The sequence below is a fragment of the Lynx canadensis genome, chromosome B4 (assembly GCF_007474595.2).
Source record: "Lynx canadensis isolate LIC74 chromosome B4, mLynCan4.pri.v2, whole genome shotgun sequence".
NCBI classification, from domain to species: Eukaryota; Metazoa; Chordata; class Mammalia; order Carnivora; family Felidae; genus Lynx; species Lynx canadensis.
The window spans coordinates 116,936,762-116,950,269 of record NC_044309.1 but is presented as its reverse complement, the minus strand read 5'-3'; the positions used below and the strand labels follow the sequence as shown (position 1 = coordinate 116,950,269).

Here is a 13,508-nt window from a genome sequence, read left to right as displayed (position 1 = left end):
ATCATTATGAGAAAATTATCTTTTAAACAACAAAATACTCTGTAAAATGTCTTTGCATTTCTAGGTGTATAAGAGGTAATACTGCAATATTTAGCATTTCTGATGCCTTCCAATCAAACTAGAATTCGAAGATAGGTAATTGAGCTCTAGAAAGCCCTTCCAACTGTGATCTACCTAATGACTTTCAGGGTGCCCAAAGAAACAGAATGTCCTGGCCAACGCAAGCTTCTCTCTGCCTAGAAGGAAATCACCTTTAATCGCACAGACAGGAGTACCTGGCTGGCTCAGACAATAGAGCATGTGACTCTTGATCTAGAGATTGTGAGTTCAAGCTCCACATTGGGAATAGAGCCTACATTTAAAAAATAATTGCAAGAATAATCTACATTTTGGAGTATAAAAACAGAAAATATTTATAAGTAAACATAGAAATGAACAACATTTCAAACTTTTTGGGTTCTTTTCACATTGAGAAGGTAGAAAGAAAAGGCATTTATTGAACACTACAGTCTGCTTTGAAGGGATGTTGTGGATGTACCAGGTCACTGTCTTATATAGAATCGAGTAGATTTCAGCCATGGCTCATTAGGTATTGTCCACTGATATACTCTTTTTCACCATGAAGAGAAATCTTTCAAGAAGAATATAATCTTATGCAAATCTTTTGTTAACCTCTTCCTTGAGCCTGTGGCTAGAAACTATCTATGGGTTAAGTGGCGTGAATTCTATACAGATGTACTTACAGAAGGCATTTATAACACTGTTGGAAAATTCAGCCTTGTACAGACAGGTCAGAAAATAATTTCAAATGCCATTAAACAGGACAGCATTTGGGATCATATTTGCTCTCTCTCTCTCTCTCTCTCTCTCTCTCTCTTTTAAACAGTATTATTTAGGTACAATTAACATGTAATTAATTGCATATATTTAAAGTGTCCAATTTGAGGGGTGCCTGGGTGGCTCAGTCAGTTGAGCATCTGGATCTTTCTTGATTTTGGCTCAGTTCATGATCTCACAGTCGTGAGCTTGAGCCCCACATAGGGCGTGCTGGGCATGGAGCCTTGCTTGGGATTCTGTCTCTCTCTCCCTCTCTGTCTCTCTCCCTTTGTCTCTACCCCTCCCCTCCCCTCCCACTCACATGTACATGCACTCTCCTTCTCAAAATAAAAGAAAAACTCATCCAATTAGATAAGTTTTTACATAGGTATACACCCATGAAAGCCATCGCTACAATAAAGGGAAAAAGAATGTATTTGTCATCCCCAAAAGTGTTCTCATGCTTTTTTTAATCCTTCCCTACCCCAGACTCAGGCAACCACTCATCTGCTTTTTGTCACTATAGATTAGCTTGCATTTTCTATAATTTTACAAAAATGGATCTGGCTTCTTCTACTTGTCATAATTACCCTGGGATTCATCCATGTTGTCGCATATGTCAATAATTCATTTCTTTTTATTGCCAAGTTGCATCCCATGCTGAGTATCCATAAACCACAATTTATCCATGTGTTTATGCATTTGCTGCTCTTCTTGGTTGACCCCGCCCTCTTTACCAAAATTATTTTCTCTGATTTGCGATTTCTGATTATACTCTTTGCATTTACCAGTTATAGTGGACACCTGTGGTTTTGACTGCCCTGAATTCCCTCTTATTTTTTTTTTAATTTTTTTTTTCAACGTTTATTTATTTTTGGGACAGAGAGAGACAGAGCATGAACGGGGGAGGGGCAGAGAGAGAGGGAGACACAGAATCGGAAACAGGCTCCAGGCTCTGAGCCATCAGCCCAGAGCCTGACGCGGGGCTCGAACTCACGGACCGTGAGATCGTGACCTGGCTGAAGTGGGACGTTTAACCGACTGCGCCACCCAGGCGCCACCCAGGCGCCCCCCCTCTTATATTTGTTAACATAGCACCCTTCTGTCCCTTGAACAAGTACATCTCCTTCACTCCACATGGTCTGGTGGGATGCTTCTGATTGGAGGATAGACACATATGACCCACGCTGGGCCAGTTAGGGTCCTTCCTCAGAATTTTCTGAATGGATCTCTTTTCCTTTGGATTAGGCATTATGAAGGCTAGGTTCCAGGGATGTCAGTGAGCTTGAAAAGAAGCCTGCAGGAATGAAGTTGGCACATAGACTGAAGCCCAAATGCGAGACAGAGTGACTGTGTTCTGAGGCAGACTGCCTGGATCCAGCTGATAATAAAGCCTGCTTATCCCTGGCTTTCTGCATTTTAATTAAGTGGATGGTAAGAGTGCCCTTTACTTATGATAAGAGTGCCTTCATTTTGTGTTGGAGGGAACCTCTCTTTCTACACTCTCAACACATGTGATTCAAGTGAAGCAAACTTCACCTTGCCTTTAAGGGTAGAGCATATGCGGCCAATTACTCAGTTGCCTTGGTCACAGTGACAGTTCATCGATTCGAGTTGGGCTAATTAGAGCTAATGTTTGTGCTACTGGGGATGTTTCTCCCTCTTTTCTGGAAGCCTTGAACCAGAAAGTATAGAGCTACAAATATTGCAGTCATCTTTTGACCTAATGGGTAGATGAGCCAGGGCTGCCAAAGGCAGAGCCAAAAGGAGAAAAACCAGGTTCTGATGACATTGTGTGGGCCGTTGGATAAGATGTCCCTGAAGCCTTAAATACCCCTGGTTTTTGCAGGTCTGTAAGCAACAAAATCCCTTTTCTGTATAAGGTACTTGAGTCACTCATGTCACAACAGAAAAAGTTACTTTACATTCATTATCTCATTTAATACTTACAACCTGGCAGGTATGCTATTATCCTAATTTTACACATGGCGAAACTCTTAATTAAGTAACTTACCAAAATCTTACGGTGGCAAAGCTAGGACACCCATCCAATCTGACTGGTTGCAAAGCTCAATTCCTATGCAATATTGCCTCAGGGTTAGAACCCTGACCTGCTTAGCTTCACGTTTTTCTATTCTTCCTTTCTAGTACATGAAGTTTGACACTATTAACATCTGTGGCTTCCTTATTGCTGAATAAAAGTACATTTATAAGACTTAATTCTTCTTCTCTGCCCCTGCTTTTTACCTTCTTATTGTCTTTTTCCTCTTTCTCATTTTTCCTTTTAATGTTTATTTTTGACACAGAGAGAGAGAGAGGAGGAGGGGCAGAGAGAGAGGGAGACACAGAATCCAAAGCAGGTTCCAGGTTCTGAGCTGTCAGCACAGAGCCTAATGTGGGGCTTGAACCCATGAACTGAGAGATCATGACCTGAGCTGAAGTTGGATGCTCAACTGACTGAGCCATCTAGGCACCTCTCCTCTTTCTCATTTTTAATTTTTCCGTTTTTTCAATGTTAAATACCAAATATTTGCTCTACTCTCCTCTTCATGGGTCATACTCTAAAATGATCCCATGGTCATGTGGGCTTGGGCAAGTCAAAGTTAGTTTACTGAAAAACTTGCCCTTCTAAACTAGTATCGAAAGACTAGAAGGATTACATCTACATATCAGTCTGATAACCATCCCTACACACAAATCACTGCGGCAAACAAATTTTAAGGATGACAAACCGTAAGGCTTCTGCTACTCCCTTCTGTCATTCTTTAAAGGAATGAAAGCAGGCTAATGATTATTCTGACAAGCCTCTGGGAAAATGCTAATTGCCACATTCTCCTTTTTAAGGCGCTTAAGAGGGAAAAAAAAAACCTTTACTGCCCTAGCTCCCACATTTCAACAATATATTTTTTTAAAGAGAAATTTGTTAAATCTAAAGGTGGTTTCATGTTGTGCTTCATTTTTTAGAAAACTCAAATAAGCTTTAAGTATATTTTATTTGATTAAGAGCCCACCCCTGATTTCTTTTAGGCGGCAGAACATCAATCTAGTTAAGAGCAGTTAATATCACAAGGTTTAAAAAGGAAAGAAAGAAAAACAATTTAATCCCTTCTTAGTCTTTTAATAGATTCTTACTGGAAGCCTGGAGACTAACACTCCCTAAGCATTTTGTCAACAACTAGAGATCAACTTCATTTTGAAATGTAATGTTTGAAAATTATGTCTTCCTTAACTGCCAAGACTAAGTTTGGTTCCTGGATTCATTTCCTTAGTAAGGACACATGACATCACTTTCCTGAAAGCTTTTTATAATGCTCCCTGGACTGTACCAAGTCTCTCTCGGATGTTACCAAGCCTCTACAGATAAATCTAGTACTGTAAATTTAAAATTTTAGATGTAGACAGTAAAGAAATTTCCCTCCCCAAGTTTGTAACTTCTGTGTCTATGGAGATACTTTGATAACGATTTTTAAATAGATCTGGATCTGTAAAATTTCCATAGTTAATTTTTTAGTGATGGGCTACAGCTGTATCATTATTCAATGGTATAAAGTTATTTTGCATATGTTGGGATGGTAGAAAATATTTATGAGAAATAAATGTTAAATTGAGGCTAGTTGTTCTGTTTTCAAAGTAGGTTAAAAAATCCTTCGATACTACTCTTTTCTCATCTGTAGTTTCATTTTTACTAAAAGCAAAATTATTTTGCTCAGGTGACATTACAGGGAAGAAAGTTGACTGCTGCCCTTTGCTTGATTTGCTTCACTCTTATTGAAAACAAATATATTTATTATATGGTTCAGCCTGGCAAAATAGGGAATAAAACCAGACAAAAAGCTTTTTCCCAATTTGGTAAGGTAACTAATTTCTTTGAGAATTTTTTGTAGCTATTAATAATTGGAAATGGTCCAGAAATTCAGACATGTGGGAAATTGAAAACAGATGAAGCTATGTATTAGTGCTGTCTAGAGCAGTGGTTCTCAAACTTTATTATATCTCAAACTGTGTAATAGAATCCTAGAGGACTTGTTAAAACAGTTTGCCGGGCTCCATCCCAGAGTTTCTGATTCAATTGGTCTACAGTGGAGCCTGAGAATTTTAATTTCGTTTTTTAAATTTTGAGATAGATAAGAGAGAGAGAGAGGGAGAGAGAGAGAGGGAGAGAGAGAGAGAGGGAGAGAGAGAAACTGAGCGTGAGTGGGGGAGGGGCAGAGAGAGAGGGAGAAAGAATTTGAAGCAGGCTCCAGCTGTCAGTGCAGAGGCCAACTCAGGGCTTGAACTCACAAACCATGACATCATGACCTGAGTCGAAGTCAGACACTCAACTGACTGAGCCACCCAGGTCCCCCTGAGAATTTTTTTCTAAGAAATTCCCAGGTGATAGATATTGCTGCTGTCACTGGTTCAGGGATCATTGTTTGACAACGATTGGTTTAGAGAAAATGAAAACCAGGTTTAGTGTCTCTTTTCCATCCATATCTTGTCTGGATATGTTTCACATTTGTTTCCCGCTTCTGTCTTTCTCAAAGTGTGAGTCACAGCAAAGATTTTCTGATTCCATCCCATTCTACTCTCTCTGTCCAAAGTTCAATGACCTTCGAATTCTCCCCCTTTAAGGACTCCCTTTCCCAAGGCTGAAGGGTAAATGCCTAATGCTCCAAGAGAGCAGTTTCCCAAATTGTGCTCATCAGCACATGTCACTCAATATTTTCGTATATGTCCTGTGATAAAGCTATTCTATGGTCAGAATATTTTGGAGTACACTGGTTTAACTGGAAAGAAAATTACTTTCAATCTTAGAACAGCTCAGAGTTTTTAATATGCAAATGTGTGTGGTAAATTTCCAAAAGGGAGATGAAGTGTGTGACATTTCCCAAGTGGATCTGATCTTGGAATTCTTCCTCAACCCTCTCTCTCACCATGTGCTAGGGAATATTTATTAACCACAGTTTGGAAAATGCTCTAAGCAATTTTATACTTTATTTTACAAGGTTAACAACCCAGGAAAAAAGCCAACTAGCATGCCAAAAATATCATGGGCAAATTTTAAATCAATTTAGAAGAGTAACTAAATAAATGTACTCATTATTTTGATTGTATGTAACTTTTTTTTTTTTAATTGTGGTAAGATCAGATAACATGCGATCTACCCTCTTAAATTTTTAAGTGTACATTACAGGATTGTGAACTACAGGCACAATGTTGTATAGCAGATCTCTAGAATTTACTCATCTTGTGTAGCTGATATACCAGTTGAACATCAACTCCCATTTCTCCCACCCCTCAGCCCCTAGTAATCGCCCTTCTTCTACTTTCTGCTTCTGAGTTTGACTATTTGGGATATTTCATATAAATGGAGTCATGCAGTGTTTGTCCTTCTGTGATTGGCTTATTTCACTTAGCATAATGTTCTCAAGGTTCACCCATGTTTTTGTACCACTTCCTTCCTTTTTTATAGCTGAATAATGTTCCACTGTGTGTATATACCACATTTTCTTCCTTTCTTTCTTCCTTCCTTCCTTCTAGCATGCACATGAGTGGGAGGGGGGGCAGAAGGAGAAGGAGAGAGAGAAAATCTTAAACAGGCCCCAAACTTAGCAAGGAGCCCAACTCGGAGCTCTATCTCATGACTGTGAGATTATGACCTGAACCGAAATGAAGAATCAAATGCTCAACTGCCTGAACCAGCCAGGCACCCCAACATCTTCTTTTTGTGACTTTTTTGTGATTAAATAATTTACTGAGGGATATAAAGAAAGAACCATGGCTTTTAGCCTCTGCTGCTCATCAGATCTTTCTGGACCTCACCACCTATGCCCTGTGCCTCCTGCCCAATTTCTTTTCCATTAGTTTTTCATTTTCCTCATACACTGAAGATATTTCTTATGATTATTTCATATATTTTTTCTTATTATAAGTTATCTTATGAATTCCTTAAATGAGTTACATACTTTGTGCTCGTTTCTATCACTAGAAAATAGTTCTATGAAAGCAAAATCTTGTCTGTCATGTTTACTTCTATATTGTCAGTGCCTACAAGAGTGCCTGGAACATCATATGCAGTCAGTAGATTTTTTTTGATGGAAACAATAAATAGATCAATAAAATTATTATCTAAGTTTTGATATTTTGATTATGAAATGTTTATTATGGTAATAAAAGATTTAGGAAAAGGAAAGGGTGCTTTTTAGCAGCTTTAGATGAGGCAATTAGGACAATCTTTGGATTTCTAATTGAGTAATTCCAATCTAATAATATGAAAGGGGAATTATTGATATGAAACTCAGGATGTCATTTTGTAGACTCACTTTTATTATGATTTTTAACATTTTCTAAGGGACCAAAAAAAAGACACACAATTTTTTTTTCTAAATAAGACAAATATGTGAAAAATGCTTGGCATGTAAGTAGGCCTTATATAAATACTATTTTTTTTAGCTCTCTAACTTTAAAAGACCTCTAAAAATGATGCTATATTACATAGATGCTATATTCTTGGTATAGCACAAAGTTCTCTGACTCGGACAAATCAAAAAAGCATCACTAACGGTGTTTTTTTTTAAGCACACTTGTTCTAAAAGAAAGCTTGTGTTCTACATTTGCATTCGTATATGAACGATAAGCAGTGTTAAATATGTGCAGAGCATAAATGTTCCTAATTTATGGATCCTGGTAATTTTAGAGGCATGGGAGAAGTCTGATTGAAATGTATGATTTTCGTTGGCTATTACAGTAGATATATTCCATTTTGCCCAACAAAATAAGAGAAAGAAGTCAGCAGGCATTATTTTTAGAGGGAAAGGATTCATCCAGGAATCCAAGAAGGTAATTGTCAGAAGTCCTTCGGATATAATGTGATTTGAAATTGCATTAAAAACTTACAAAGTCTATTTCCTGGTATTAAAATGGAAAAAAATATTTGTATCTCACTTCAGCAGACTTTTATGTGGTTTAAAATTTTTCGTTTAGGTTGTCCACATCCGGTCCCCATTCTTGTCTTTTCTATCCTCTCATTATCTCCCTCTAGGGGTTTGTTTTTACCTTCTGTCTTTACCCTTATTAGTGGAAAAAAGTGGGTCAGTATTACTTTAGTTTGTCTTCACTTTCACTCTGCTGTTCATTCCTGAACTAGCTTTTAGCCTCTGGGAAAGAAGAAAGTAAAAATATTTACAGAAACTGGGCCAACCTCTTGGCGCTCCCTCCCCCCAAGAAAACAAAACCTAACCAAAGGCAACAGTAGCTCCTCTCTGTTCTCTTACAGCACCTTGTATTTCTCTTCTCACATAGCCCATATTTTTATTATAACTGCTTATTGACTATCTTTCATCCAGCTAGACTCTCAGTCCTTTGAGGACTTAGCATATTGCCAAGAACACAGTACAAAGAAATTAAAAGAACAAATGCTGCGTGCGTGAATGACTGCTGCCCTGCTACCCCACTCAACCACCCATAATAAAGGAGAAAAGTTGCAATCAGCATGCTCAGGTGTGGGCCCCTTGACATCAACTCTCTAGAATACCAGTAGAGAACTGCGGCATTGATATCTTAATTACATAATTGCATAATTTAAGCAACAGTTCTTGTTTTGTTGGGGGTGGATGGGAGGAAGATGCAGGGGCTGAATTGCTCAGGTAATCTCTTCCCCAGGCGCTGTGTTGCGTCACTACGTAACCATCGCACATCTGCAGGGTCTTCTCACCCCTCTCACCTCCGTCCGACGGCTTCAGAAGCCCTGCTGGAGAGACCAAGGCCCCCACCTCGGGGCGGGGGGTTTCCCGGGGATACCCCACCCCGCCCCGCCCTCTAGGCCCCGCCCCCGGACCGTCGGTTCCGCCCCTCCCGCCGCCGCCGCCAGCAGGGGTCGCGCTGCCCGCGGCAAGCCGCTCAGGCGGGGGTGGGGGAAGCTCCCGCGGCGGGTCGCTTTTCTCTGCCGCTGCTGGTTGGATCGTTTCAATAAAAGTCTTTTTTCTCGCTCGCTCGCTCTCCTCCGGGGAACAGGCGGAGGCGTCAGTCCGCAGCCGCCGAGTGAGAAAGCGACGCACACGCAGAGAACGAAAGCGGCCGCCCGCGGTCTCCGGAGCTCCTCACGGTCCGGCCGCAGAGAAGAAGGAACCCTCGTCCGGGCGGGCCGCCTCAGCCGGGCGTCACCTCCCTGCCCGCCTCGCTCCCGCCCAGGCTCCTCCGAGGGGATTAGTGGGCTGCCCGCGCGGCCCGGCGGCCCGGGAGCCATGTTGTCCGGGGGGCTTGGCAACGCGTGAGGGACCCGCGGCCCCTCCCGGAGGCTCCGGACCCTCGGCGAGAGCCGGAAGGCAGCGGCGGAGGCCTGCGCCTCGGAGGCGCCTCGGGTCCGCCAGCCGCTGGGACCCGGACCTGCATCCGGTCGCCGCGGGCGTCGGCAGAGCAGCTCACGCTCCGCGCCTCGCTTCGCGACGCGGCCCCCGCACTTGCTGGTGAGTTGGTGGCGGGCGACCTCGCGGGGCTTTTCCTCCTGCCGGGCGGACCCCGAGCCGAGGGGGGCGGGAGGGTGCTTGGGACCGAGGGCCGGGGCGGGAGGCTTTGGGGGCGCTGGAGGCTCAGGCCCGGCCGGGAAGTTGAGAGAGGGAGGCGCGGCGTAGGGAGCTCGCGAGTGCCTGTCGCCCCTCTGGTCCAGCGCGAACCCCGGGTCGCCCAGGCATTTCCGGGGTGGGGTGGGATGTGGGTATGTGATGGGCTTCTTCGCGGGAGGCGCCTCCAGCCGCAGCCTCCTCTGGTGCTTGCTGCCCGTTTGGTCTCCGGGAGAGGCCCAGGAGGAAAGAGGCTGAAAGTCCCCGGAGACACAAAGATCCCCCTCGGCGGGGGTGGAGCTGCAGGCGCGGGCGGCGGAGGGGAAAGGAAGGGCGCGAGTCCGCGGGAGGTGGGCGAGGAGGCGGCGGTGGCCGCCGCGCTTCCAGCTCCTTGGAGACGCCGGGGGTGTGAGCGGGTGGCGAGCGCGGGGGAGGAGGGGGGGAGGAGGAGGAGGAGGAGGAGGAGGAGCCTTCGCGTGGGGGAGCCGGCCGAGACAAAGATCACCGCAGCCTCCCGCTGGCGGGTCACACCCCTGAGTGTTGGTCAAGAGCTGAGGTGGAGGGAGTGTGGGAAACCCAAAGAACCGATGGGGAGGGGAATATGGGCAGTTGCCAAGTATTGTCGTCTCCGTTGCAGTTGCTTTTCTCAGCATTTTCGTGCCCGATGCTTTTGCTCCCCAACTCAGCTGGATAGCTCCAGATTCCCTGCTTCCCGTCACCACCTCACTGCCACATTGACTCCCTTGTGGTTTCCCCCTCATTCTCCCCCTACTTTTCACCCACTCCTTTTCGGGTAAGCAGTATTTTGCCTTCAGCTTGGGGGAACGTTTGCTAATGACAGGATGCCTGAGCTTGTTCTGACCCTGAACTGCCGTGAACTCCTCTCTCTTCCTCCCACCCTTTCCTTTCTGGGATCTTATAATGTCACATGGCCACTAACAATTAGCTTTTCTTCAAAAATGGCAAAAACATTTAGCTGAAACCCGTGGCGCTCCTCTTTTATATTAATTCGTCCACTAAAGACACGGCCTTGGTTATGGTTTATCACTTCTTAGCCAAATAAATTTTCTAGGTAACAAAAGTGGTAAATTTTATTTTGAGTCTCGGCTCTTACTAGGGTCAGCAAAGTGTATTCCTGGCAGCCAGACCTTCTGTCACTTATCAGGAAATGCTTGACTTAAAGACAATTCTTTCTTCAAACTTTGCTGATTCTTGTTGAGGGATTTCTTTTAAAGGGCGCTAGTGTTAGAAGGTCAAAGTAACAAATTTGAGTTACTGTATCTTAGACTTCTGTTAACCATTGGGCAGAAGAAAATGAATGGGATTTTAAGATCTTTAATGCCTGGAGTCCAGGAAAGCCTCTGTTGAAGCTAGAGGCAAGGTTCAATCAAATTTTAAGAAAAAAATTTGCTGCCAGTGGTGTTATTGGTTTTGTTTGTTAATGAGGTCATGTCAATCTTTGTAATTCTAATATCTGCATACTTCCAAAAACAACGGTTGTAACAATGGAAAAAAATTGGCAATATTTAAGGAAAAGTCTTTTTTTTATTAGGGAGAATATTGGAATATAGAAGTGTCATCCTTTTATCTGGTGGACTGTCTCATAGGCCAGGAACACTAACAGTTTGAATGCTGGACTTCAAAGAAAATAGCTGAGACTTTGGCGTATATATATACACACACATATATGTACATGTATACATGTATATTTTACAGCAAAAATAGACATTGAAGCATGATGGAAAGAAATTAAAAGTAAACACTTTGGTATAGGGACGTTACTGTTGATATTATTCTGGGAACAGCCATATCTTGCTGCCATTACAATGTTGACGCTATAAAAATTTTGAAAAGGATTTCGTTTTAGGGACCCGCCTCTGAATTGTGTACTCCCTACCCCACTCTCACTACTTAACACATTTCAAATATCTCTGTGAAATTAAAGATCGTATCATTAATGATTGGTGTTTTGTGTAGCATATTTATCAAAAGGCCAAATCGAAGATACATTGGCTATTTTCTACATGTTGGTTAGTGTTTAATTAGATTATGAAGTTTAATTCTCTGAAGGAAATCTACCAAAAAGTTAACGAAGATTTCTGGGTGGTGTGATTTATGGATGAAAAAAAAATACAGCTCTGTATTTTCCAAATTTTTACATTCCTTTTAAAATCAGAAAAAAAGTGTATGAAGTATAAAGCCTTGTTAGTAACCTAATTTTCCTGTTACTGAAAGAAGCTCCTGTAAAAGAGTTTATGCTCATCCTTGAACTCTGACCCAATAAAGTCACTTTCAGGTGTTAGGTATTTGAAATAGTGTAGCCTGCCAGATGTGCTCTGATTACCTGAAGGGAGAAAGAGACATACATAGTAAGGAAAGATGAAATTGCAAGAGTTATTTCAGTGTATGGTAGTGATCCAATATACAGTGGTAGCTTTGTACACCAGTAATCTTGTCCTAATAAGTCATTGGTTTTACAAAAAATAGAAAATTTAAATTTTATTTTCTCTGTAGTCGTGTTGACTAAACAGATTTTAATGTATATATTTGTTGATATGTTTCGTTTTTAGATATTGCTTCTGTCCTATGATTAGGGTGGAAAGAGATGGCATAAAATAATTTACTTTGTTGAGGCTTTTGTTTTTCCCCTTATTTTCAGCAGTACTTCCCTCCTTTTCCTTTATTGGTGAAATAGTACTAACCAAACAACTGGAGGCATTTTACTGTGAATGGTAGAAACTATAGTGGCAACTGAAGAAGTGAAGATGATGTCCCGTAATACTATAAAACATTATCTGTGAACACAAAATTTCCCCCCTGGTATTTTCTTTGTTATTGTCTAATCGTGTTGCATATTTATAAGGCATTACATTTTGAGTCTTTATTACTGTTCTCTAATCTTTATAAAAATTGCAGCATCATGTCATGGCATTCTTTTTTATAGTTTTTACACTTCCACGGAGGATAATTACTTAACAAATGTATTGCTGTGTTGTAGAAAAAGGACATTGTATGTTAAATTCAGTTAATAAAAATATTCATTAGAGTATTTTATCTATTTTAAAAATTGTCTCCTTTCATATATGGGAAGGAAGAATAGTTTTGAGGTTCTTTGAATTTTGAATGTGTAATTTTTGCTTAAACTTTTAAATGGAAAAGTTATTTAAAATGCAATTTATAAACTGATCATGGCATTTTGCGTTTTATTTATTATTATTTTTTTAATGTTTATCTTTGAGAGAGAGTGAAAGAGACAGAGTGCAGTGAGAGAGGGGCAGAGAGAGAGGCACACACAGAATCTGAAGCAGGCTCCAGGCTCTGAGCTATCAGCACAGAGCCCAGTGCAAGGCTCAAATCCGTGAACTACAAAATCATGACCTGAGCTAAAGTTGGATGCTTAACCCACTGAGCCACCCAGGAGCCCTGGCGTTTTGCATTTTAGATGATGAAGATAAACAGGAGGTTTATGGCATTTAAAATTGTGCTTTATATACTATTTATGAGGTTAAAAAAATCACCTAAATAGAAAATTTGGTGTAGGTTACTAGCATTCAGCCTACAGTGTTGGCAATTTCTTTGAACTGGTGGGGAGAGGACCTTTTTTTTTTTTTTAACTTCAATTTACAATATTTATGAATTAAGCCAAGAATTCTTACTGTCATTACTGGAGTCTTAGTCATTATTTTACTCTGAGCCTTTTTAGTTGGCAACTGCTTTCATATCTGCAAAATATTGACCTGGAAAGAGTAATTGCCAAGGGCCAGGAAAATGTATTGAATATATCTGAGTGTAGCTTACCTTTCCTAGCCTGTTTCCCTCTCTGTTGGCCAACTTGGAAAATAAATAAATACCCAACAATAAATCTAATGGGAAGGTGCCTACTGTAAATAATGTTATGTTCCATAGTAACCTATGATACTGAATACTGTATGTGAGGAGGTAGATTTACAGATCTGTGGCATATTGGGATGAGTGAAAATTACCTTGCTCTCCAAGTCTCCTTTAAAAATTTTTTTTGGGGGGGGTGCCTGGGTGACTTAGTCAGTTAAGGGTCTTGACTTCAGCTCAGGTTCTGATCTTGCAGTTTGAGCCCTGCATTGGGCTCTGTGCTGACAGCCTGGAGCCTGCTTTGGATTCTGTCTCCCTCTTGCT

The 13,508-nt window shown here is 41.6% G+C and overlaps 1 protein-coding gene across 1 annotated transcript in view; it reads left to right on the top strand.

Annotated features, from left to right (window-relative positions):
* Nucleotides 1–9,189: 9,189 nt before the first annotated feature.
* The window catches only part of CDK17 (cyclin dependent kinase 17), a 111,450-nt gene continuing 107,131 nt past the window's right edge, over nt 9,190–13,508 (top strand). The window contains exon 1 of the mRNA XM_030323447.1: nt 9,190–9,263. The gene's annotated coding sequence lies outside the window, so the exon portion shown is untranslated. The remainder of the gene's footprint in view (nt 9,264–13,508) is intronic.